The following is a 27,609-nucleotide window of genomic DNA, read 5'->3' as shown; positions in this document are numbered from 1 at the left end:
AACAAAAATATGAAATCCGAACCAAAAAAAATATGTTTGATTTTCTATTTTTATTCCACTTTCATTATTTTTTTAAAAAAATTAAAGTGAAAAACTTTTGTTTTCAATTTTTTTAAAATAAATTTTCATCTTTCCCTTTCCGACCTCTCTTCTATCCGGTCTCACCTTCAACCCTGTTACCCCTATCCTACCTCGTTGGCTCCTCAGCCTCACCGACGATGCCCGAAAAAAAAAATCAGATATATTTTCTATTATCAGAAATTTTTAAAAATTATTTATATTTTTTTAATTGATAAAGATGCGAAATGCGGCATTAGCTCATCGTAGTTTTGGGGAGGGTACAACGGTTGCATAAGTACCCTGTCAGATTCTTCTTTCAACCTCCACCGCGCCACCGCACCAAAAAAAATTTGAAACCCCGTGAACGACCGGCCTCCGACCAGCTCCCAGTCTTTTTTTTTCCTTTTCTCTTGGTTTTTGTTAAAGTTAAAATAGCCGCCCGTCTTATTAGTGGGGATGTGCGTTCGTGCCTTTCATCAACCCTTTGTCTCCTCCTTCGTCCCTTCTCCCCATGCTCTCCTCCCTCCGTTTCAACCATCGCCCACCGCTGCCGTCGAGAAGACTCCCTTGGTTCGGTGCGCATCGGCGATCCGACCCCCTATAGATTTCATCGATCTCTCTTGTTCTCTCTCTGTCACTCCTTCTCGGAGCGCTTCAGGTCCTCCGGCCGGCGATCTCGTCGAAGTTCCAGAACCGGATCCTTGCTCTCCGATCGGACTCCTTCCGGGGCCGTTTCTTGGAGGCATTTGGTTGGCGCTCGGATCGGATCGGTGTACCCTAAGATCTAGATCTTCGCACGTCTTCGGGAATCATGGAGGCAATGGAGGAGTTGGTCCAGCTGTCGGAGTCCATGATCCAGACGGCGGCCCTCCTCGCCGACGAGGACCCTGACGAGCTCTCCTCCAGGAGGACCTCCACCTTCCTCAACGTCGTCGCCCTTGGCAATGTCGTAAGCCCGCTTCTGACCCTAATCGCCCCCTTCTTTATCTATTAACTCCGTGGTTACGATTATCTTTCCCCTTGTTGAAACCCTATCCGTTCTATTTTCAAGAAAACATGGAGTGTTTTCGTGTTGGATTCGGTCCTTCTTCTCTTCGTCCGAATTAAATCTAGTCTTTTTGCAAATCTTGATTCTCGTCACTCTAAGCTGTTCCCAGGGTGCTGGAAAATCGGCGGTCTTGAACAGTTTGATCGGGCACCCTGTTCTGGTACGGTTTCTTGGAAATTAGGTTTCGACTCTTTTTATATTGTTTCCTTATTTTGATCCTCACATATGAGTCCGGCCTGTGTCGATGGGTGGTTGTCATCTTTGTTAAAGCCAACGGGAGAAAACGGTGCCACTCGAGCGCCCATCAGCATTGACTTGCAAAGAGATGGGTCGTTGAGCAGTAAATCGATCATCTTGCAGATAGACAACAAATCTCAGCAAGTTTCTGCAAGTGAGATTTCTTATAGCCCTGGTGGATGCTTTTATTTATGTGTTACTTGTGGTTTCCCTTATTATTTTAGTACTATCAGCTAATTAGATGTTTTCATGTACTGTCTTTTTCGCTAACCATGGTTTTGTGATGACTTGATGAGCCTCTACTGTGTGCTTCCTGCATTTCCTTCATGATAACTGTCATACTTTCTTGTTTCTGCTGTAGGTGCTCTTAGACATTCTCTTCAGGATAGGCTAAGCAAGGGCACAGGAGTTCATAGCTCGCTAAAGAACTGCTCAGATGAGATATACTTAAAGCTTCGGACTAGTACAGGTTTGTTAAAATACTCTACCGGCCCAGTCACTATTCTGTGCTCCTTTAATACTCAAAATTAATTTTTAGGGGAATCTATGATATTTTTTCCTTGGAGTTTTGAGGAAGATATGGAGGTTATGTGATAAGTGAAGCAAGAGAGAGATGGAAATTGATCGATCATGTATAGAATTTTATAAACTGTTTATATAAAAATAAATGCAATGATAATATTGTAATGCTTCTCAAATTTGGCATCCCTAATTTACCATGGCAAGAAGTCTATAACTATTGATATTCTCATGCATATTTTATGATCAACTGCTTATATTCTAATTTTTTTGAGTGCAGAGCAAAGATTATAAATGTCACCTTCATATGACAAGGAAATTGTCAATTTCCGTACTGTCTTTAGCTTAATATTGTCTTTCCTACCTTACCTCTGTTTGTGACATTATCTCTTGCTTAGTCATATTGCATTGAGATACTTACTTATTTTCTAAACTCAGCTTAAAAGTGATATAAGGATTTCATATAAAAAGAAAGGTAAAATACCGAAACAAGATATAGAAGCTTTTGTAGTTGATGTTAATCTGAACCAGACTTGCTTTAACTATAACAAGTCAACAATTTATGGAGCTTTGTCAGCTTGATTATTTACAAAAAATGACAGTAATGTTGGGCCAATGGGTCTATCACAAAGGGTGTTGGATTGGGTTCGCTGGCCAACCATCATGCTCATTGGTAGACTGGGAAAACCAGTTGTTATCTGATCTTAGATATTGCTGCTTGGATTGCTTAAGAGTCATATGATATAGTCCTCCTATTAGAAATATTAGCAATTAAGTTAAAAACATGAAGATAAATTGTTGGTGACATGATGATTTTCAATTGATTTCTTTAAGTTCACTTCTCTAGGCTGCTTCTAGGAAGTCTTTTGGAACTACAATAGAGTGACTGGTTTTAATTCAAAATCTTATAGGTACATCTATTGTAGAGATGATAACAAGCTGCATACTTACCAGCCTTTGCCCAATCATTTTTTTAATATTCAAAGGCTTTTAAACCAATTGTTATGTTCCAATCCTTGAAACTTGACATTTTTTGCTTCATTCATTGTTAGATTCAGCACCCAATTGCCATGTTGTCTTTTTTTTTTTACAATTTATTTTTCCACATTAAGATTGCTTCCCTTTAATTTTTTTATGGATTTCTTTAGAAATTCTTATAGTGCAATTAACCATCCTATCTCCACCTTTTCATGCTTTATTTTCCCTCTATCCTTATTCATCCTTGGGCATCTCCCCTTTACCTTTAGTTTCTAGTATATGTAATTACAAAAGAGTGTTGTTTTGCCATACTTGCTAGTAATTTTCACTTGATAATCCTCACAAATCTCTCTTCGTAATTTTTTAACGGGAGAATAAACTACCTGTGACACATTTGATGCACCTGGAATTCAACAAGTGATTTTATGTTTCAGAATGCTTGGGATAGCCTAACATGGCCTTGGTTTAGAACATTATCTAGTTATGCATTGTATCCACATGTTTTATAGGAGTGTCACTACCTATTATTACTCTATATAATAATGTATTCTACTCGATTCCCTGCAGTAGACTTTTTTTTGAGAGAAACCATACAGTGGATTGTATGAGAGATAACACTACTTAAACTTCAATCATCATCACCCATCTTCATGCTCTTAAATATCTACTCTAGCTCTAAAAGCACTAACTTTAGATATTTAAGAGGCCTCTTGGTGTGTTAATATAATATGATATTGACTGATGAGACTAAAAAGAGGTGAATACCAAATGGTCACTTTCAGAATATAATTAGAGTAAATCGTTGGTAAATAGGATGCAACTTGGGAGTTTAGATGGAATCAACTATTAAATTATAATTTGGGAACATGTGATTCTTCAAACTTATCTTTTTAAGCTGGTTGTTTCTTGTGCACTTTGACATTAATCAAGCTCTTTGTGCTGGTGGTCTTATCAGCAAAAGGTGTATTGAAAGATTCAAGTGCATGTTTTTTGATTGGCTAAGATTATAAAGCTTAAACTAATTTGCAGTCTTTGTACTGAATTACTTGTTTTTGGGTGGTTGTTTGAAGATTTTGCTTTCGTTAGTGACACTTCTGCTGTGGCATACTTCGATGTCCATCTGTTGTTTTGTTTTAGTCACTTACATTTACTCTGAGCTAAAATGCTTTTCTTCTTACCAGCTCCTCCTCTGAAATTGATGGACCTACCTGGTTTAGACCAGCGGGCCATGGATGAGTCTGTGGTGAGTAGCTAGTGAACACTTTCCTTCAATTCTAATATTCATAGATGTTATGGGATAATCAGCTACCTTTCTACCGACTGCTGCTAGATTCTTGATAAAATGGGTGATATGCTCTGGGTAAGAGTAACTGGCACAATAGAAATTGATCTAAATATAGGCAAAATAATGGTTATTTAGTGGTTTTGAATTTACCTGATATCCTTGCTGAACTTTTGTTCTGGTTTATAATAATTTTGTAAATTCAGTTAAGATGCTATCTGGCAGCACTAATTCCTTACTTGTCTGTATCGGGGGCTGTGGTGGTAACATTTCTTGTTTTAGATCAGGGACTATGCTGCACATAATGATGCAATATTGCTAGTTACTGTACTGGCTGTCCAAGCACCAGAAATTTCTTCCTCTCGAGTTCTTAGACTAGCTAAAGAATTTGATGCAGAAGGTTAGTACCATTATAGCCAATTGCCCAATCTCCAAAGTTTTAGCAGTAATTGTAAGAATAATATTTGTGTGAAGCTTGTCCATTGATATATTTGTTTGTTGTCATCAATTGATTCTGTTGTTGTTATTGTTGTTGCTGCTGTGTTCCTATTTGTTGTAGGGACAAGAACTATTGGAGTTGTTAGTAAAATTGATCAAGCAGCTGGAGATCAGAGAAGCCTTGCAGCTGTTCAAGCTCTTCTTTTAGATCAGGGGCCACCAGGAACTTCTGATATCCCATGGGTTGCGCTGATTGGGCAGTCTGTTTCGATTGCTTCAGCACAAGCTGGATCTGTGGGATCTGAAAATTCGCTTGAAACTGCTTGGAGAGCTGAGAGTGAAAGTCTTAAATCTCTACTTATGGGAGCTCCCCAAAGCAAGCTTGGTAGAGTAGCATTGGTGGATACCCTTGCCAAGCAGATTCGCAAACGGATGAAGCTTCGACTTCCTAACCTTCTCTCTGGGTAAATCTTTCTATAAGTTTCACGTGCTTTTAGCTGCACTATTAGTTATATGCTATCGCTGTTGCCTTATACAGATTAAAAAATTGCAAATGTTTGATAAGAATATCATGTGTTTGGAGAAACAGTATGCTAAACATATTAAATTCTCAATGCGTTTTTCTCTCCATTCATTTTTATTCTCCATTGGATTATGAGTTTCTCACTTTAAAAGGCATACCAGATTCACCATAAGAAAAATGTTGTTCAATAGGCCCAACATCTCCAAAAGACCTCTGCATTACTTTCTTTCCCTAAAATGAAGTGTTAACATGGTCGCAATTGCTGGCCATGTTAAGATTTCATCAAATGCACTTTTGCTATGTGAGTGTTTTGATATTTGAGGGGTTATTATGCTTCTTTTAAGTGCATGGTAGCCCATGACACTATTTCCCCTCCTTGGTGGATGCATTGCATTCTTGCAATATCTAACACTCCTCAAGCGACATGATTTCAAAGTAGAAAATTGCATTCCAGGTTTTCAGCTATAATTTCAATTACTTGATGTGAGAGATTGGTTCAATCTCTGCTAATTTACATTAATGGGTGTAATTGATTTGCAAGCTCTTAGAGACAGTATACTTGTCCAGAATGTCACAGGCTGAAGTTGATAATCTCTGCTCATAGATGTTTTTTCTGGCTTTAGATTGCTAAAGTTGATAGAAGTTCAGGTTAAATTTGAATATCATTCATTGTCCAAATAAATATTTGCAGGTTACAGGGTAAGTCTCAGATAGTGCAAGATGAGTTGGCAAGGCTCGGTGAACAAATGGTACACAGTCCAGAAGGTACTAGGGCTATTGCTCTGGAGCTTTGCCGAGAATTTGAAGATAAGTTTCTTATGCACATTGCCACCGGTGAGGTCAGTAGTTCCTTATAATGTTTGTGGTTTTATCTTGAGCATTTTGTTTTGTTTTTATTCAAAGAACTTATGAATATCTCGGTATACCACATATCCATTTGATATAAGGATAAGGGTGCTTCCATGTTCCAACTATGCTTTAATTTGCAGGCATCATGAACTGGAGATACTCGCTGAATGTCTGAGCATCATAAGTAAATGATGGGCATTAATAACAAGGCTTCTCCGATAATATATTATTGTCTATAAGAATCCTACTTTCTCTAAAGTTTATATATTAGATTAGTTCATTTGATGTGGAAGATATTCTAAGCCAATTTGTTGCTGGTTCTGCTCAAGTGCATATAAATATTATTCTTGTAGGCCGAGGGATCTCATAGCTTCAGAGAAGTTGGTTGCTCAGTTGGACATCTAGGTAAATTCTTAATTAGATTAAAACTAGAAAATTAGCAATAAGTTGGAAGAAATTAAAGGTAAAAAGTTTCATATGGAAGTCACTGATGCAAGTACAATTATTTTTACAAATTTTAAAAAAAATATTCATAAAAATTTAATTCAGAGGTTATTGTGACAAGCAACTCCATCTGCTAATGAATAATCAACACAGGGTTAGAAGTTACCAAACAGCCGAGAAAGAAGTATGAAACTTGTAAGTTGTAACTGAGCATCATGTTTGGACACTGATGAACAAACAATGAGTGTTATAATCAACACATTTGACACTTCAAATACTGCAATACATTGTACAACCACATGGCTCAAATTTACTCAATCACATGCTATCTTTTCCTTTTCTTTTTCTGATTCTTGATCTTATGCTGCAATTTGCTTCGTCATTTTTTTTCCTTCAATGTCTTGTCGCAGTTTTTTTGACAATACTTAAGGCATCTAGAGGATCATCAACACTACTTGATATCATATTCTCAAATGCCTCTTAGTTCTCTAGATTCTGTCATTGATTGATCTCTGCTCTTTGTTAGATACTCTCAGATCATGAATTTCATTTGCAGGGTGCAGGTTGGAAAGTAGTTGCGAGTTTTGAGGGAAGGTTTCCTAACAGAATAAAGCAGCTTCCACTGGATAGACATTTTGACATCAATAATGTCAAAAGGGTAGGTTATATATATTTATTTATTGCTCAGCTTTTATTACTCTTATCTGTAACTTCTAATTGCTCTTCTTTATCTGATTCTGCGTTCTAGATTGTGCTGGAAGCTGATGGTTATCAGCCATATTTAATTTCTCCTGAGAAAGGTTTGAGATCTTTGATAAAAGGTGTTCTAGAACTTGCAAAAGAACCATCACGCCTTTGTGTGGATGAGGTATTTAAAATAATTGTATGGACGCATGTTTGCTTAGTTCAAAAATCTATATCTACATGTTGAATCTCTTCATTGCATGGTATACACAAGCCATTGTGCATTCTTTGCATTCTACATAATCTCCATGCAACTTCTGCTACATCTTGGATGTTGATGCTGGAATATATCTACATTATCTTTCAAAGTATTAACTGGTCCTTGCTTAGAGTTCTGCTTTGCTGTGGATTTTGTTCATTTGTACTTTACAGTGTTCATCAGCATGTTTCTCATTACTGAGTACCGACAGGGCTTATTAGGGATCAAATATTTGCTTATAGTTGCTTGCATTAATATCTTTCTCAAACTCTCTTTAAGAACTAGCTTCAACTTTTTAAATGGGAGCTTGACATGATTTTTAAATATTTGTATTTCTTTTCAGCAACCTATATAGATTTTTACATTCTGATATGCGTGAGAGCAAATACTGGTCAAGGACATACAATCTATCATCTAAAATTGACATCCATTCTTTAAATGATCTTAGCATGTTTAGTCATTTTGTATGTATGTGTGTGTGCATATGTAAATTTGGGGTGCATACCTTTAGTTTTTACTTATATTTTAAATGTGAAATCAGGTTCACCGTGTTTTGATTGATATAGTTTCTGCTGCTGCAAATGCTACCCCTGAACTTGGCAAATACCCATCATACAAGCGCGAGGTAGTTTTTCTGCCGATATTGATCTTATTTAATATGGTTTTTTACATGAATACCCTTCTAAATATTCAAATTTGCGTGAATAGCTTCTTAAAATTTATATTTATTTCTATACCCTCATAAAACACTATTTTGGCACAAATGCCCCTAATATAACGGTTTTTCTAACACCGTTAATAAAAACCATATTTATTTTAATTAAAAATAAAATAAAATTTTGAAATTACTTTTTTGTCTATCGTCTTATAAATTTTTTTTTGCACATTTACCCATTAAGGATATTTTAGTCATTTTAATTTGAAACTGTTAATTTTAACGGCGTTAGATAGCATGGGTACATATGCAAAAATAAGAATAAAAAAGAAAAAAATAGCAAAACAAGTGTTTTACGAGGGTATACGTGCAAATATCACTTTTGAAAGGGTATTCATGCAAAATTCGATATTTAGGAGGATATTCATGCAAAAAACTCTATTTAATAAGTAACACTTGATTTTTTTCCCATTCTTTTCATTCTGACTAGTACATAAGACTGTTACCATGATAGTTTTCTATAGAATTTCAGCAATTGCAGTGTTTTATTTTTTTGGCAAGGTTATTGCAATTGCAACTGCTGCGCTAGAAAGTTTTAGAAATGAAGCTAAAAGGATGGTCGTTGCGTTAGTTGACATGGAGCGTGTTTTTGTTCCTCCTCAACATTTCATCCGTCTAGTGCAACGGAGGTTTGTCTTCATGTCCTGATGACACTATTGTTTGGTCATAGTAGGCTAGTAAATTGTATATTCATGAATAAATAAGTAGATATTTTTGATCTTCCCCAAGCAATCGTCCTGGTTGTGTTCATAACATTTGGCTGTCTTTTCTCCTCCAATTATGTTATGGTGCATTTGCTGGTTATGTTCTTCCCCTCCTGCACTGTTTCTTGATAACTGCTGCGCTACCACCTATGTAGCAAAGTGCTGACTATTCCTTTGGAACTCAACTGCTTATGGTTCTTTTTATTTTATTTTTGAGTGAAAAAATGTTCCTAAGTTGTTAATCATCAGTGTAACCTCTTAAGTATTAATGGAAGTCCCCTCTTTCTTTAATGCTTTTGTGGATTATTTTATATTTATATTTTTTTCAAAGATTCAGTCAAAAGTGCAGGGCATTGTAAGTTTGCAGAAACCTGCATTGAAGTTATTTTTTGGTAAGCCCAAAGCTATCATTAGCTAGAAGATATTGCATATTAAGTATATAATGTTAATTATATTGTGCCTTTTCATGTCTGGACAATTTAGCTGCATTGCTAATGGTTTGGGAGAACGTAGACTGGGGATGTCAAAGTCTTTGGAGTTTCCATTCCTTATTTCCTTGAGTAACCCGTTTAAGTTATTGTTGTTTCTGCCGGGCTGAAATTTGTTTATATAAAAAAGTATATATTTAGTTGATTTGAAACCAAACATTTTGATGTTTAAATTAGAAATTAGGTTTTTCATTCATGATTTTGCCCAATTGGGGCACTTTATTTTCCTTTTTGCAGATTGTCACCACCTTTTCTTTTTGTGGGAACAACCTCAAGGCCTTCAGCTCAAGTCAACTAAGCCAAATCCCAAACTACTGGGGGTCAGCTACATGAATCATTTTTGTCCATTCTGGCCGCTTTAGGACCCTACTTTCTGAAAAAGAATGCCAAGATATCAAATCTTTACTATTTCATTCTATGTAATTTTCGGTCTACCTCTACCTCTACCTCTCTTCATTCCTTCTACATGTATTAAATCGCTCTTTTGTACCGGTGCATCCCCTAGCCTATATTGTACTTGTCCAAACCATCAAAGCCGTCCTCTCAATTTGTCCAAAATTAGTGCCACCTCCACCTTTTTAAGAAATGACTTCATCTCTTCTAGGAATAGCCTAGTTTCAGAATTTTTGGATGCTTTTGGTTTTGCTCCAGCAAATACTCTCCAGCCATATGTTTAAATGAAATTGTACCTACATATTTGTTCAGCATATAATGCACATTCACAGGCTGGAGTGCATCTGTAGGACCGGGGGCAAAAGATTATGAAAAGTTTCAGGATCAGGTCATTCGTGCTAAAGAAAAAGTGATCCAAATTTGCAAAAGAAAAAGATAAAGTCGGCCTTCTTTGCAAATATTTATTAATTTTTACTCATTTCAACCAGTAGGGATTCAGCAAGTAGAAGCTTGAAGATTCCATGACTCCTAGGCTGCAAATGGGTCGGGTTGACCCGTGGCCCAACCCGATCCGGTTAGACCCAACTCGTTTTAGAGGACCCATGGATCCGTGTGGGGTTCTAAAATTGGACTCGTTCTGTTTTTTCGGGTCGGATTTGGGTCAACCTAATCTCGACCCGACCCATTTTTTTGGGTCAATTTTGGATTGTTTACTCAACGACCCGATCCGACCCAACCCAAATCCGGATTACCCATTTTGACCCGCGGCCCACTAGACGTAGCCGCAGCCCGCAAGAGAAATTGCTTCGACAGTCGGTTTTCCGTGAGGAGTCCTCAGGCCCATAACCCAACCCATAACCCATTCACTACTTGAAGCGTAGGTTAGCCAGAGCCATAAACCCATTCGCTCTCTTTCGAAAGGGATCCATGGCCCCATCCGTAAATCACCATAAGCCCATCCATTGTCCCATTTGCTCCAGACTCCCCAGTCCTGATTCTCCATTTCTTTGTTGAGGGCTGAGGAGGAGGAACCCTAAAGAAAACCCATTCTTCCTTGATTGATCTCCCCCTTCGCGCTCATGCAAAACCGTAGAGCCTTGCTGATTGTTCTAGTGTTCTGCACACCCATCTTCCATGGAGTCGGGAGGGGAAAAAGAAAGAAAAAGAGGTTCGGGTTTGTGCACTTGGAACGACGTAGTTAGGGTTTTATTGCTTTCCCCTTCATCCTCTTTCTTTGTTTGCGCCTCTCCATCCCATCTTCTCCTCTCTTCGTTGGACTTGAGATTTTGGGATTGAGATGGCTTTCACATTGCTGGCATTCAAAAAGCAGCGAGAATATGAAGTTTGGGTTAAACCTCAAGTTCTTGGAAGTGGATGCAATGGTGAATGCAATCCAAAAAGAACTGAAAAAGATTAGGTTTGATTGGTAGTTGAGTGTGGAGTGTATCGACTGAATTCTCTTCTCTTCTTCGCAATCCCAAGGAGGCATCATGGGAGTTCGCAAATTAATATTAAGATGTAGAGAGGGTTTGGGAGCTTTGCTTTATGACTCTGGCTGGGGGAGATCATTCTCTCTCTCTCTCTCGCAATCAATCTATCTCTATTTTAATGGAAAAATTATTGGTTGGGGAAAAGTTTGTGCCTGGCCAGTAAGACTTCTAGTGAGATAAACTCTAATAAGAACTATAGAAAAAATAAAATGCATTGCAAAATTCGCTGTAAAATTTTCTGTTATAACTTGGACCCGGACCTGACCCCGACCCGGACCTGACCTGGACTAGACCCGACCCGAACCCAAATTTTTTGGGTCAGGTCCGGGTTATACACAGGCCCAGCCCGACCCAACCCAAATAATCCGTTGGGTCAAAAATTGTATCCGTGGACCCGACCCGATCTGATCCGATCTTCAGTTGGGTTGGGTTTGGGTCCAAAATTAGGACCCAAACAAGAAACCGGGTCGGGTCGAGGTCACTCAATACCCGACCCGACCCATTTGCACCCCTAATATTGACTGCTTAAACTCAGTCTATCTCAAGGACAATGGCATGACTCACTTTAAATTCACATGATCATATTCAATCTTACCTGGTATCATAAATAGTAACATGTATATGTAAAGTCATATGATTACATTACATGCCTCTTTTGCCCCTGGGTTTAAGAGACCTTTGAACCAGATTCCTACCTGCCTTTTTGAGAACTTGGTGAGGGTATTATTTCGCCATAGTCCATATATATGTACCTACCTACATATTATGTACATAAACACATATATTCTTTTAACTTTTCTTTTTAAAAATTGCCATGAAAATGCATCTTCTTTTGAATTTGTAGCTGATTATCACTCACTCTGACTTGTAAAAGGTTTGAGCATTTTTTAAACAATTTAATCCTATTCACTCATTTGTAGCAATCGATAAATAAGTTTCCAGTAATTCATTTCATGCATATCTGATGGGCTTAATGCATATTGATGCACATTGAGCAGACTTGATAGGTTTAACAGGCGATCTCAGGTAGTTTATGATACTCTTGACTAAGTTATTACATAATGTATGGTTAAGTTGGTATGCAAATGCTAATACAATAAGCAAATACAGGGAGCAGAAAAAAGTTATGATAATTCCATCTTATATTATTAGTCATTATTTGTCTCATTTGTGGTTTTCTATATTGTTTCTCTGCATGGTAACTGAATATGTTCCAGTATTGAAGTTGTATTTGATACTTCCAAAGTTAGCTGTCAATGAATCTTCTTGCTGGCTCTTTATATAATTATACAATTTAACAGTTAATATTTTGGCATATACTAATTCATGAGCTTCATGGTGTTCTATAGTGAAGTTTCTAGTTACCATAATGAGTGAAGAAAGTAGATGAAGTGAACGGTATTAATGTGGAGAACTGGAGATGGTACTTGACCATTAAAAAGGAAGTTCTTATGAGGAGGCATTGATCTTTTTGCGTCTGCATTGTTGAGCACTAGGTGCATATTAAATTAGTAGTCTTGTATGTAAAAACGTTGGTTTCTGCTTTCACTTTTTCCTTGCCGTTTGGACTGGCGTGCTGCTGAGTTCCTTTTTCTATGTAGGCTAGGACATTTTAAGTTTTTGTTTGCTTTGCACATTGACCCTGATAATATATTAATTCTAATATCATAGAATGCCTTCCTGGTATAAAATAAAATCAAGTTCAGATTTTCTTTTATTGATTTACTTTTTTCCTTAATTAAAATATTTCAATTCTCATTTGTTTGGCAATGTTTGAGGGTAGATGGAGAGAGAGAGAGAGAGCTTCCTTTCTATGATGGTCTTAGGTAGGAACTTCAAGAACTACAAGATTGTTCTCATGGAGCTACTTCCACAAATCGCCCACCGGCATAAGCCAGGATTGGCACAATTAACAGGCATTATTGACATTCTCTTCATCTTCGCTCTCTCTCTCTCTCTATATATATATATCTATATATATATATATATATATATAGATGTATATGTATACGTATATATGGGAGTTTTCTCATCTTAGAGTTGTGTGCCATAGACAGTCCGTAGTCACTGGGAAAAGGCTTGGTTGCTATTCTTGATGCAATGAATTCAAATATGCTGTAAACTTAGGCCAGAGGTTGGTCAACCTCATGAAAGATTTTCAAAATACTGTTAATCAGTTATATTTATGCAGCTCTCTGACAAATATATATATATATATATATATATATATATATATATATATATGCCAGAATGGATAGACAGCGCCGTGAGGAGGAACTGAAGAATCGATCATCGAAGAAAGCGCATGAGACAGAGCAGGCTATGTTGAACAGAGTTAGTTTTGCCTCCTTTTGTAATGCAATATAAATTCATCTGGGTAAAAGAAGGCTTGCATGATTTTGGAACAGTTCGTGTTGTGTTTGGATGGTTATATGGCATTAACAGAGTTCTTCTGCTTCTTTTCTTATGGCATATTTCTATTGTATTAACTAGGCAACAAGCCCTGAACCTGGATCCCAACCAACAGGTGGTAGCTTGAAAGCAATGAAAGAGAAATTCAATCAACCAGAGAAAGATGCAAAAGAGGGATCCGCCTTGCAGATTGCTGGTCCTTCTGGAGAAATAACAGCAGGTTCATTCACCAACAGTTGGATGAACTTTTTTTTCTTATCATGTGCTTTTAGCAGTATCTTATATGCCACATTAATTAATTTTGTAAGGTAATATACCTAGGCACCTGCCTAAGCTTTATGCAGTCCTCTGACCAGCTGCATAGCCTTTTAGAACACCGGGGAGGGCATGATGGATAAATGACTATTTGTTTTCCCAATGGGCTCTCTTCTTTACTTATATTAGTTACTTTCACAACCACTCAACCACACTCAATTACATTTTCCCACATATGCCCCAAATGTTGTTATATCTTGAGCTAGCTTTCTTTCTTATTCATTATGAAGTTTATATTGGCTTTGTTTAAGTCCGAATATTATGCCTTTCATCTATCTAAAAGGGTATCTATCGAAGAAAAGTGCAAAAACAAATGGCTGGAGCAGGCGGTGGTTTGTTCTCAATGAAAAAAGTGGAAAAGTTAGTAGTATGATCTTTCTATTTTTTTTTTCTTTTTTTGATATATCAAGTATGTCTTTTGTTGGAAGGTAGAACCAATTCCTGACGATGACTTAATTTTTCAGCTTGGTTACACTAAGAAACAAGAGGAAAGACATCTTCGTGGTGTCATCACTTTGGAGGTATTACTTGCTTTCCTTTTAATTTCTTTGGATATGCATTTCAAATAAATTAACTGGAAAGGGTGGTACAGGGTTGATTTCACAGCAAGGTTTGCTATTCTTTGGTGCTTGTTGGAACTTGGGAATATGTTAAGGAGATTGAAATTGTGACCAATATCCAAAATTTTAAAAATGTAATTAAGTTTGCATAGTGACTTTTTTCTGCTTTTGCTCCATTTCCAAGTAATTTAGTCCTGAAAATGCATTTTTAGCATTCCATATTATTTTTGAGAGCCGGGATAGGAGGAAAGCTATAGCATAAATCAGGTGAGAGTGGCACTCGAACCAAGGTCACGGGTGCCGACCCCCAATGACTTTACCAACTCCATTCCATGTTATTTTGACAAGTTTTGATTATAAAAAATGTCCAGTTTGAATTCATTTGGTGAGTTAGTTTGCTACGATAAGCATATTTACTAATATTTTTTTCCCTCTTTCACCTTACTATTTTGGTGTTGCAAGTATGTGTTTTGTTGTTCTTACAAGGATGGGAGGTAGTTTTGGACTATCTTGTGTTGTGTGTTTTGTGTATCCAACATATTGCTTGTCTGCATCTTATGGGTTTGTGCTAGCCTGGCTACTACTAGAATTTCAAGCATGAGTTTGCATCTTAGGTTGTGTATCCAACAATTTTTGAGTTGAAATTCAAAAATACGGTTGTTGTAGCTTAAAGTGATAAACTGGGAGTTGAAGCGGGAATACAAAATGTACTTTCTATATTTGAATGCAGTTGGTGGTATTTAAGTTGGGACTTGATTCTTTTGGTGGGCATGGAGGCTCAGTTCTTCCTTATGTAGGTTGGTTGATGAGGTTTCTGTTTTCTGTCATTCCACTCATTTGTCTCTTATTTCTATACTTATTGGGGATCAACTGTGCCACTTTTGCATGAGAAGAATCTGCAGTCCCAAGAAATTGAAATTTCAGTTGATACTGAAATGTTAGACTGAATTTGTATTGCCCAAGTTTTGCCTAAACTAACCAGTTTCAGTTTGATTTTAACCTGTTTTGGCTGTTTTAGTTGAAATCAACTAGTTTGACTGATAATGGCTTGCATCAAGGCAAAAAAAGGGCATCTGAATGCTCAAGGCTTTTGCTACTGTGGGTCTGTATAAGGTCAGATGTGCAAGTCTTATCCTCATTTGCAGAGAGGTTGTTTCCATTTGTCGAACCCGTGACACCTAGATCATAATAGTGTGACCTTACTGTTGCACCAAGGCCCGCCCTCAATGGCTTGTATAAAGGTTAAGAGCCTTATTGCGAAGTTATTTGTTAATTTTTTTTAAAGACTGAGTTTGCTCATGTCCAATAGATCGATACCCTAGGAAGCATCTGCACAAAATTAGACTCAAACTAAGTGTGTTTGAGTAGGTTTTATAACATACTGGTGCAGACTAAGGCTGTTAGCATTTGCTTACATTTTATGGAGTTTGAAAAATTATAGAAATCCCCAAACTGGCATTTAAATTCATATGAATAGCATAAGGGATCAACTTTTACTTTGACATGAATGCATATATTTGGTGTATAAAAATTTCTCTAACTAGTATATATAAATTTGTAATGGTGTTTAATCACTTTTAACAGTTGTATGGCTGTTTTTAATTTTTATTTTTTCTTTAATTTTTGAATTTTTATTCTTTTAATTGATTTCAACATTTTTTAAAAAATTTCAGACTGCCGAACCATATGTTGTTTATTGATATGTTTTAAAGATTATAAACAGCACAATGCACTTCAATTATATATGCAATAATCCTTTTGCCTTTTTTTTTGTATGTTTGTTATTTTAATTTCTTGGTTTTGTTATTGTTTTATATCCAGAATTTTGAAGTTTTAACCAGAACTGCTGTAATTGAAACTATCTTGTCTCAACTGCAATTCGAACTGAAACCAAGTTTCAAACCTAGCGCAATTCTTTTCTTTCGCGCTATTCTTTCTATTATCAACTTAGCCTTTATTTACTATCTTTCGGAGGATTAAGAAGATTAAATGCATATGCGTGTGATTCAGTGGTCTTTTGCAAGGAAGTCAGTTGCCTATGAAACATAATAAGTTGTACAGTAGTATACAATTTGTATATCGGTTTCCCATTTTGCTGACAAGATTGTTGCTTATACATTTACATATGCTCTCTCATTCTTGATTAACAGGAATCATGTCACATTAGCTTCAGAGGCTAATCATGCAATTTTCTGTTGTTCCTATTCCACGACTTCCAGTCCTCCAATTCCTTTCTTTATTAGCATTTTAGTTCTGCAGGATTGCAATATTGAAGAGGTCTCAGATGAGGAAGAACCTCCTCCTAAAAGTTCCAAAGGCTCCAAAAAAGCAAACGGACCAGATTCTGGTAAAGGTGCCAGCCTTGTGTTCAAGATAACTAGCAAGGTTCCATACAAGACTGTTTTAAAAGGTAACTTCTGCATGCATGCTTACTGCAAGGTTGCTTGTCTCTCTCCTTTATAATCTGGTTCCACATTTAATTGAAAAAAAATGTTGAGCTTGCAGCACATAGTGCTGTCATGTTAAAGGCTGAGAGCATGGTTGACAAAGTTGAGTGGGTAAACAAGATACGGAATATCATTCAACCTTCGAAGGGAATGCCGCCCAAGGGCATGCTAGATTCTGAAGCTAGTCCCTCCATGAGACAAAGCCTTTCAGATGGCTCTCTAGTAAGTCCTAACCTTGTGCATGCTATCATCTTGAACAAAAGATTGGAACTTACTCCCGTTGCATTCTGTAACATATTCCGCTGGTGCTGATCAGACACCAAAGATATGCTCGAACCTTATCAATATTTCATTGTGCTTTTGCACAACACATTAGGTCTTTGCCAAATTTTAGTACTCTAACTAACTAGATTATTTTCCACTTAGTGCTCTAACTAACTAGATTATTTTCCAGGAGAAAATGTCTAGAAGGCCTGCTGATCCAGAAGAAGAACTTAGATGGATGTCTCAAGAAGTTCGTGGTTATGTGGAAGCTGTTTTAAACAGTCTTGCTGCAAATGTTCCAAAAGTAAGTCTAAATTATATCTTTTTCTTTTTCTGGGCCTTATTGACCTATTTGGCATATTGTGAATCTTCTGAGTTCTATTCTGACTTCGCAGGCAGTTGTGCTTTGTCAAGTGGAAAAAGCAAAGGAAGACATGCTGAATCAGCTATATAGTTCTGTAAGGTTGGTCGCATGCCTTTTATTTTTTTTTCAGAATAGTAAATATAAGGGTATAGATATATTGTACTCAGGGTGGGAAAAGTGAACAGAAGTTTAGAAGCTGCCAATGTCAAAGATGGGTGGTTGTAAAGTGGGAATTTATGCCATTGAATGTGATCTATAAATACCTATAAATTAAAAAAGAAACACATTTAGTCTGTAGAACCCTTGTATTTGAATCAAGTCAGCTTGATAGTTCCAATGGCATGATATGATATTTTGGTGTGGGATGATTTAGTGAATAGGCAAGGGTCGTACAAAACCTATGATTTTTTGGTTATAAGCATTTTAAATCAAGGTACGCCGTACCGGTACCGATGGGCGTACCGGTCGCCTACCGGACCGGTATGGTTCCGGTTCGGACCGGTACTGAACCGGCAGCGCGCTCGCAGAAAAAATTCCGCGAAGCGCGTAGCGCGCGCTTGCCGCATTAAATGCCATTCTGTGGCATTAAATGCCCTGCGCGCACCTACGCGTGTGCACGCTACGCGGTTCCCAACGCCCGCGCGTGGGTACCGGTGCGAGCCAGTCCGGTTTGCACCGGTACTGGGCTTGTGCTGCTCCGTTCCGACCCCTTGGGTTCGGAACCGTTTTCCACGCTGAAACTGGACTGGTCCGGTATGGGCTGAACCGGCTGGTACGGGTCGGTTCAGCATACCATATTTTAAACCTTGTAGAGTGTTCCAATTGTTAAGATATTCATTTTGCAAATCTTTGAATTTGGTAGTGTGTGTAAACACTTCATTCCCCCCTTGGGTGTTTCATAACTATACTTGAACATATCTATGGATACATGTGTAGACATGGAAATTCATGAAAACACAGTTTAGTTATTGCATCCTTGAAGCATTCAATGATTTCTGTTGTTTCAACTACCAAAACCAAATGCAACTTTTCATAGGTCAGTCCTGCTAATTGCTTTGGTGTCTGATGATCACCAGGTCTGTCTGCATGCTTGCACATGTATATCCTGGGTGTGCGTGTGGAGGCATGGGTATAACTTGTGTTTAAATGCATTTATTACTTTGCAATTTTGCATTGTTTATATAGGTACTTATGTATGTATCTATATAGATGGACTAGCTTCCCCTCAAACCTTCCGAGTTCAGTAGTTCGCTGTTGGTGAGGCAGGATGAAGTTACAGACAGAAGATTTCATGCCAAGCACCCTATAATTAGGATGTAAATATCGATATATACTGGTCTGTACCATTCTTTCCAGAGTGTACTAGTAAGGTACCAGTATGGGTACAGACCCTGTATCAGTAATGTGTCGACATTTCTAGTATCCTCATTTTTTCTGTGCCTGCAAATGAGGCATCCCGTATCTCTGTAATAGTACCACATTGTATTGGTACAGGTACTGGTGCTGGTACTTTAATCCTTGCTCTGTATTCTATATGCTGTCTCATTTTTATGCCATTTCTAACTTTCATGAAACCTTTGATGATGCTCTTGCTTGAGTTCCAGAACCAAAATTTTATCATGATTTACATTCATGTTTTGTCATCCATTTTTGATGTTATCAGAACTCTTGCCTGGCCATCGAAATAAATCCACAACCAAAAGCATACTTGTATTTCTTTGTTTTAAATTCTGGTATGTGGATCTTTGCTGCCATAGTTAACCATATCGTATTTAATGGTAAAGAAAGCACAGCATTATTTGCCTTAACCTTCTTTGTTTTAAATATGGTAATCATCTACTAAAGATTTCTGGTTATTTCAGTAACACTGTTTTTAGCCATGGCCTTGAAGCCTCAAATAGCAGCCGTTATTGAAGAACTCAGTTACCCTTATATCATTCAGGATATTATCTGCTAAACAATCTACCGGGAGTGTTTTATTTTTTGTTTGTATGTTTCTTTTATTTCAAATATTAGGTTCTAAACAGTTGAATCATTGATTACATGTGATCTTGATGTAAGGAAGCTATTATAGATGCTAGTTCACATAAGTTATGGACCTTTCAGGTTGTACCTTATTCATCCTAGCCAAATGGTATAAATTACTTGATTCATACATTTCTTTGCAAAGAGAACCATTATGGCTGATGTGATGCTTTACTGAGTCTATGGTAAAAATCTGAAGATCATATAATTTGAGCTTTTATTTTGTTCAAGGTGAAAAAATTGATACCATGATGTGAAGGTGACACTTTCATGCTGTTTCTCTCACAATAAAATTTATGTCATGATTGCATTGTTTGTGTCCAATTTATGCCTTTAAATCCTTATGACGCGAGTTTTATTAATTTTTGTAAATTGCAATCAAAACCTTGTTTTTGTTTGCTTGTGTCTAGTGCTCAAAGCACAGCGAAGATTGAAGAATTGCTCCAAGAGGATCAAAATGTCCACCGTAGACGAGAAAGGTTCCAAAGACAGTCTTTTCTTCTTTCTAAACTTACTCGTCAGCTAAGCATCCAAGATAATCAAGCAGCTGCTGCTAGCTGGTCCACTAATGGCAATGGTGCAGGCAAGAATTTTGTAACTTCTACTAACACTTACATTGATGCGATCTATAGACTCTGTCATTCTTATCTGGACTGCAAGCTTTTTCTTGGAAAAAGAGCAATGATACCTGATGCTTGGATATGCATTTGATTGTTTGCCATAATACAAAACTAGGCCATTAGATCTCACGAAGACAAAATTAGTTTTGGTATCAAAGGAGTATTGCTCGTACATCATTGGTTTTACACAGTTCCTATTTCAATAAATTTGTGGTGAATTGTGAATTGGCAGCCAATTTGCAATATGGTTTGACCTAATATTGGCATTAGATGACTCCTTCTAAGAACTTCAGATAGAAGTTTGTCTAATTAACTTGCATAACTTTTCAGCGTTCTCTTTTAAAGATCCAACAAAAACACTTCTATTCACATCTTATGCTATCATAAATGCAAACCATCTCTTGATATTAAAAATACTGTAAACCCTAAAAAGGAAAAATCTATCCAAGTGAATCCAACTTTGGAAGAGCAGAAATTGTTTGTTATGAATCCAAGCTAACACCTGGCAATTGGACAGTAAATTACTCTTATGATATTTTGTTTTTGCTTGATATTCTTTTTATATTCACTGGCAAGTATCAGACTCTAACCATTATTCTATTGTCGGTTGTAAGACAGTTGTAACAGTAACATCTGCATATGTAATACTATTGTTATTTCGTAAGAATGATTGAGAACTGACATCTTTTCTTAAATTAAAGAGTAATTTTCTTATCTAGGTATTCTGGTTTGATAAATTTCTAGATCCTCGACTCTGTAGAACATCAGGGCATGAATGAATCTTGCAATACAGGTAGTTTGTGCTGGTTCTGAGAAGTACATGTAATCAGAACAATTTAAATGCAGTTTATTGACTTTGACATTGTCTTGGGGGTAGGTCAATGCATAAGTTCACGATGTGTTTTGCTTAACATTTTGTAGCTCCTAATATCAGACCAGATTATTAAATTTCTCTAGTTCTTTTATTCTTTTTTCTTTTTGAACATTTAATATCCCTGCTTTCTGACACAGATGATATTGTTCTCATTAAATATAAATAATTACTGTCCAATATTCCATGGTGTTCTTAATCATAAAAGGTTCACTTTCATAAACTATAATGGAATTTCATAAAACCAATCTTATTGTACTCCATGTTCCTGCATAATGGGGCAAGCTTTATGTTTGTGTTTGTAACTTGTGAGCTAGTTGTATACCAAACTTTGCCTCCAGCCTGTGCAGCTCCATCAGTTTATTTAGCATGGACTGCACATTGTGGAGGTATGCACATGGCATATATAGGCTTTTGTTGCTATGCTAGCATCTTTTTTCTGGATTATGGTGTGACTTGTATCTCGCCTGTGAAAATATATGCATGTTGCATTGTTCTAAAAAGCATTGTAAAGTCGATCAATTTTGGTTGAAGTGCCTAATCGAGACTGGAGTCTGATTTGTATTTTGATTCTAATACCTTGGCAGAAAGCAGCCCAACTGCCAATATTTCTTCGACTGATGATTGGAGATCAGCATTTGACGCTGCAGCAAATGGACCCGTAGACCACTCATTTGACAGATCTAGCAGCATCAAAGGCCACAGCCATCGGTACACTGACCCTGCACCGAATGGTGATGTTAGTTCAGGTCAAATTCTGGCAGCCGTCGGACGCGAAATAGGTTGCCACCTCCACCTCCACAAAGCAATTCATTGGTGTATATATACTAGGCAGCTTATGGTTTGCTTGGCAGTTAATATTCTATGTATTCTTGTTGGGGGCGCATATCCATTTGCTTTTCTCATTTTGGTTAGCTGATTCAGGCCGCAGTAGAGCAAAACAAGAGTGTACCCCAACCTAGTAGAATATTACATTCCTTATAGAAATATATAGATATCTATTTTTTCAACTGGAGATTACAAGATGTCTATGAGATCTAGGTTCTCTTGCCATGCCATGCCATACATCAGCAAGGAACCACTCAATTGTTGAGTTGTAGCAATTTTTTGCTTCAGTTATTTTTTTTTTTTGTTAATTGAGTTAATGATACATTCAGATGTAATTTCTTCCCTTTTTAAACCTTTATTTTTAAGGGGTTGTAGAGGTACAAGCACTAGAATATGACTGAACCACTCGGTCTGAAAAAATAACTACCGTCGCTCTCTCGGTTCTGTACATATATATATATTCTTCCAAAAGGCAACTCTAGATGAGCTTCAAATTCATTAAGAGAACATGCTTCATATGACTTTCGACCATAACAGGGATTCTGAAATGCATCTACTTTTATCCTTTGACCATCTGTCCCACTTGTCGCCGCAGTAATGCGAGCATGTAGCCTGAGAAACCAGCAGCAAAATGCACTGCAGTTCCTGCAATGTAAACTCAGACTTGTCAAGTGATCTTATGAAAGAACACTCAGAAGCCTATGCGTCAAGTCATTCTCGTCAGATAAGAAGTAGAGAGTGCAAGGTATGAATAATGGTATTCTCTACCTAGAGGAAGAACAGTTCCATACTGTATACACAATCATCAAAATTCTGGATCTCCCGGATTGCATGGTTTCCCGTCTACAACCAAGAAAGCAGCCACTACTGATGTAGACCATCTAAAAACAATTAGAAAACTTCGCATCTTCACTTGGCCCCTCTACATGCAAGACCCCCCCCCCCCCCCCCCCCCCCCCTCCTCTCTCCTCTATTCCACCTCCCACCAGCTATTGTTGTAACACCTACAAAAAGATTGACGATTTCAAACTGAAATTGCCTTTATTTTTTATCTTATTATTTCATGCTTCAAGTGTTTTTTTAGCTGTTATTTTCCAGTCATATGTTGGAGCCCTATGAACATGGTCAATTATCACTAGGAAAAGCTAGTTCAAACAGAGCCTACTAAGCAATTATTCTGTAGAAATATTTCTTAAAAAATGAACACCATCAGCAATGCCATTTGCCTATTGGGAAAAAACAAAGCAAGAAAAGGCTTAGGGCCTGCTTGACATTGTTGTTATTTTGTTTTTTCTGTTTCTACAAATTACTAAAACACCATTATTGAAGATACAATTGCACAAAACTTCTGCTATTCCACACCATTGTTGAAGATACCTTTGCACAAAACTTCTGCTATTCCTTGTTTATATTTTTTACTGTTTTCTGAAAAAATAAATCGTAAAGATTTCATCATCAATCCGGTTCATTTTTCTTCTTGGGAAAGAAAAAAAACAAAACAATACCAAACAGGCCCTTAAATGACCAAAATGCGGAAGTCAGAGGCTGCAGTTACCAGAAAAGAATTGGACATCTGAAAATTAGATGTCTGGTTATGCCGATCAAAGAAGTCACAGTAACAAAGAGTTCAACTTGACCAGATATTCTTGGTTTATCTCAATAAATTGAATTGGGCCTTTGATCTAATTCCTTTTTCTTTCGAAAACTTGACAACATATTCTGCAAACTAAACATGAAGTCAAAAAAGAAATAAAAGTGCAAAGGAGGATTAATGATTAAAACGTAATAATAGAAATTAGAGCATGCAAAACAAGAAAAAAAAAAGAATACATGCATACAGGAGGATTAATGATTAAAATCAGAGCATGTCAAAAAAGAAAGAGAATACATACATAGACTATAGAGACAATGCAGTGGCTGAAATTTGTTTAATCCATGTCCATATCCACTGAGTTGTTTAAGCCATTGATGAAAATGCTTAGTCTCCATTTTTTTATATTTTTCAAATTAAAATAATATGAATATATAATAAGTTACATAAAAAAAGGTGCACTATTGCATGAGGCTCTTGCTATAATGGGGTCTAAGGAGCGTGCAAAGGTTGTTTTTGTCTTTTGAACCTGCAACATCCATGTCACAGTGGGGCAATCTTACCATTGCACCAAGACCCACCCTCATAATAAAATATATTTAATCACATGGCTTGGTTGGCTTAAAAAATGCTAAGCCCGGGCTCAACAAAATCAGGCTAGGTTGGGCTGAGCCAAGCCGGTTTTGCTCATGTCTATTTAGTACCACATATGGAAGCATCTACAACTTTTTATTTTTAAAGACGCCTTATGACTTGTGTGGATATTCCATGGAAAGACTTATGCAATGTATAATGGCTAGTTGGGTGAAATAGTGTATGGTGACACACCACTTGACATGAAAGGAGACCTATGTACTACACTGGCAGTGATAATTTCGACATTGATTTAAGATGTGTGTCAAATGAAGGCATCTTATTCTCATGTTTGTCTTCATGAATTAGGATAGTTTAAACATATAGAAAATATAGTGAAAATTTCCAAATTTGAGAGCTAAGATTTTCTCAAAAAAAGTAAGAGTGGAGATAGGCGAGATTGGATTTTTCTTCCACATGTATTGCATATATGCATAACAATGTGGAAATCACCATAATTCATTTTTTTTTTCTAAGGAAATTTAGCATTCAAATTGACTTTATAATATATAAATTATTTATAAATGTATGGCACAAAATGACTTTTTTTTTGCCAATAAAAAGCACTATAGACTTTATATAGCAAAAAACCACCACAAGACCTTTTGCATCTAATGAGCATAACAAAAGCAAGCTTTTGGGGAGCCAGAAAGCATTTTCTAGGCCTCTAAAAATACTTTTAGATAGTACAATGGTGTTTGCTTAAAAAATACTTTTATAGGAATTGCTTATCACTGAACCAATCAAGAGAACATCATCATCCGATCCCTTTAAAACAAGGCCCACTATGGAGCATAATGAAAATTGGGTGGTCCACACCTCCCTTTTCTCAAAAAAGGTTAGCAAGCGAGGAACATTAAAAACACCAATGATTCTCTCAGTTATGGTGCAAAAGATTTCCATTTGGCATTTAAACATAGGACTGAAAAAATTCAAAGATCAATAAGTTAGCTAACAAGCTCAGTCCGTACTAAATATTTAAAATGACTCCCATTTGGAAATCCTTCTTTCAGAACATCAGTATAATTGCCAACAAACATGCATGGCATGAAGCAGATTATGTAAATTATAGCTTCAAGGTACCATTAAATTGTGCAATTCCAAAGATATAAAGTGGCTAACCAGGTGCAAATGATCTGCCCTTACTTGAGATTATGTAAAAAAATATTAATCAAAAAACATAAACATTACATTTTGATATACTAGGTGCGTGGCATCCATAAATCCAGGCTCTGTCAAGAAAATAACCATCCTATGATTAAGGTATAAGAAAGCCCTTTTGGTTTACCTGTCTCTGATTTTCCTGATTGCCTTGTTCACAATGTCTGAGACATAGATGTTACCCTTGTGAGCCACTGTAAATCCCTTTGGATGGTTCGTCCTTGCTTCTCGTGGTTTCCCATCAACATGACCCCGGTACCTTCTGCTGAACCGGTAACAAGCTTTGGTCTGCTGTCTGTTTTTTCCCCAAAGTTTGGAGAAGATGTTTATGGTCAATATAGATACTTCAAATAGAAAGCTAGAAGATTTAAAATAGTACAGAAATATTTTTTTTTTTGAGAGGATCTAGGCAGACAAGAATTTAGAACTCAAAATGACTCATTTATGGAATAAACTTACTAGAAACTATGTATTAAAAATATAATGCAGCAAAATAATAACGATAAAGGCATTCATGAAGATGATAGAACTGATCTAGACAAGGACTGGTACCATCTTAGTTGGTTGCCTATACTTTATAAAAGTCGTGATATCCTATCCAAATCAACTGTTAAGACAGTTCAATACGAAGGCCTTGAATAAGGTTATACTTTGTTAGATAAAGCCATATGGATTTCTCAGCTAGCATAAGGATATCACAATCTTCAGGAAAGGGTGAACAAACTGAAAACAATAAGTTGCATCAAAACCATGAAACCGGGCAAGCCCGGATGTTTCAGAATAAACTTCTAAGTAAACTGGGACCTTGGTATTGAAAACAGAAGATGAGCAGTAACTATTCTCAAAAAGCAATGAAGAAGATTATGGACTCTATACACATACACCTTGGATTTTTATCAACAATCATAAAAATTAAATCCAAACAACAGTACTTCAAAAGCAAACCAACAAGAAAGAAAATCCCAGCTTATTCATGATGGGTTCATTCAGAAGTTTAAATAAAAGTAGTAAAACTCATATAGGATAATAGGATTGATCGACATAATAATCTGTGGCTTCAATGGATTCTTGTGAATAACCAGACTAACAACACAAAACTGAAAGTTCCTTCTAAAGTCCAGTTATATTAAAAAGTTAAAATGACAGACTTTCCGGAAATTATGGAATGTTCACCATCAGAAACCAACGTAGTTGCAACAAGGGAACAAATTTGCAAACCTAACAGAAGATCGGAAAAAAAGCCCACCCACATCAGGGCAATGGTAGCGGAGATATCCTGTAAATGTTGCTGTTCACAGAATCAAGAACCAGAAGCTCACCGCTCAGAGACACCTTAACGTAGAACGGCTCGATTCCAGGCTTGCTCCCATCGAACACTTCTCAACAGTGTACCCACTCTCGAATTTCATCACCGGGCGCCCGGAGATCGCCGAAGAGAACCGAATCAAATGACAAGAACCTCGAAAAATCCCAGAAAGAAATCAGAAGGAGATGAACACAGAAGAACCAAACCATTGGCAATCAAAAACCACAACCGCCTCAAGAGAGCAGACAATGCAATGGAGAAGAACCCACCGACCAGCCCCAGTGAAACAAAAGAAAGATTCGAGATCGAAATCAAGAAAGCCCAATGAAAATATATGAAGACGAAACTAGAAGAAGAAGCGATACCCACTTGCCAGCGAACCGAGGCAAGAACACCAATTAAGACCACCAAGAAGACCAGCGCGAGCCCTTTCTTCTTCTCCATCGCGGCCAATAACCCAAAATATATAGAAAGGATGGGCTGCGGAGGGAGGAAGGGAGGAGTGAGAGAGAGCAGAGGCTTTGATCAATCGCTCAAAAAGATCGCCGGCCAGATGATCGAGAATGGATGAAGCAAGAAGGAGCCCCAGCCCAAAAAAGGAAGGGTGGTCTCTTGAAATTTCCTCCGCTTATAATGGTTCCAAGGGGTGGAGGGTCCCTTCTTTTTGAGCAGGGACACACTAATTTTGTGTGAGCACCGCACGAGTCTTTAAAAAAAAAAATACACACCAAAACTGAAGAACAGATACCGAAGTGGTAAGAAGGAAAAAAACCAATCCAATCTGCAGCTCAGTTCATCTCCTGACGATATACATGTACAATCTAGAAGGCATCATACTCTCTCAATAACCTCTCGGTATACTTACATGTAATCCTTAATAACTAGATACTACAGCTTTTAACAAGCAGATTCAAATTTTATGATTAAGGACTACTACAAAATACAAATAGAAAGTTGGATTCCTTTTTTTTTTTTTTTTTTTTTTTGTGCTTACACGGCTCAAGATTTGGGTTTCAGTTTGGGATCCAGTTTGAGAGTCGTTCTTGGGTCTCCATGATCTTGAAAATCTATCCAGATTTTGTGGATTCGTGGGTATCGAAA

The 27,609-nt window shown here is 37.1% G+C and overlaps 1 long non-coding RNA gene and 1 pseudogene across 3 annotated transcripts; one reads left to right on the top strand and one right to left on the bottom strand.

Moving 5' to 3' along the window:
- Positions 1–148: 148 nt before the first annotated feature.
- On the top strand, positions 149–21,999 carry LOC120111289 (dynamin-2A-like; annotated as a pseudogene). The gene is made up of 22 exons (XR_016397849.1): positions 149–1,009; positions 1,218–1,268; positions 1,379–1,499; positions 1,707–1,814; positions 4,024–4,085; positions 4,407–4,524; positions 4,684–5,026; positions 5,777–5,924; positions 6,935–7,036; positions 7,127–7,246; positions 7,863–7,946; positions 8,538–8,665; positions 13,361–13,445; positions 13,605–13,743; positions 14,122–14,198; positions 14,303–14,359; positions 16,658–16,808; positions 16,904–17,067; positions 17,300–17,413; positions 17,505–17,572; positions 19,909–20,081; positions 21,577–21,999. The product of XR_016397849.1 is annotated as a dynamin-2A-like (transcript).
- Positions 22,000–22,271: 272 nt separating this feature from the next.
- Positions 22,272–27,135, bottom strand: LOC120111290 (uncharacterized). 2 transcript variants are annotated; one of them, XR_016397851.1, is made up of 3 exons: positions 26,522–27,135; positions 25,330–25,497; positions 22,272–22,462 (listed from the first exon to the last, which is right to left on the bottom strand). It is a non-coding gene; the product is annotated as an uncharacterized LOC120111290 (long non-coding RNA). The 2 variants fall into 2 exon arrangements; XR_016397850.1 differs by lacking the exon at positions 22,272–22,462 and adding an exon at positions 22,778–22,821.
- Between the last annotated feature and the right edge of the window lie 474 nt (positions 27,136–27,609).

Source organism: Phoenix dactylifera, chromosome 11, assembly GCF_051530095.1.
Source record: "Phoenix dactylifera cultivar Ajwa chromosome 11, Ajwa_hap1_PhDact_Kaust_v1.1, whole genome shotgun sequence".
In the NCBI taxonomy this organism is placed as follows: domain Eukaryota; kingdom Viridiplantae; phylum Streptophyta; class Magnoliopsida; order Arecales; family Arecaceae; genus Phoenix; species Phoenix dactylifera.
Note: the sequence above shows the minus strand (reverse complement) of the source record. Positions and strands in the feature narration are given on the sequence as shown.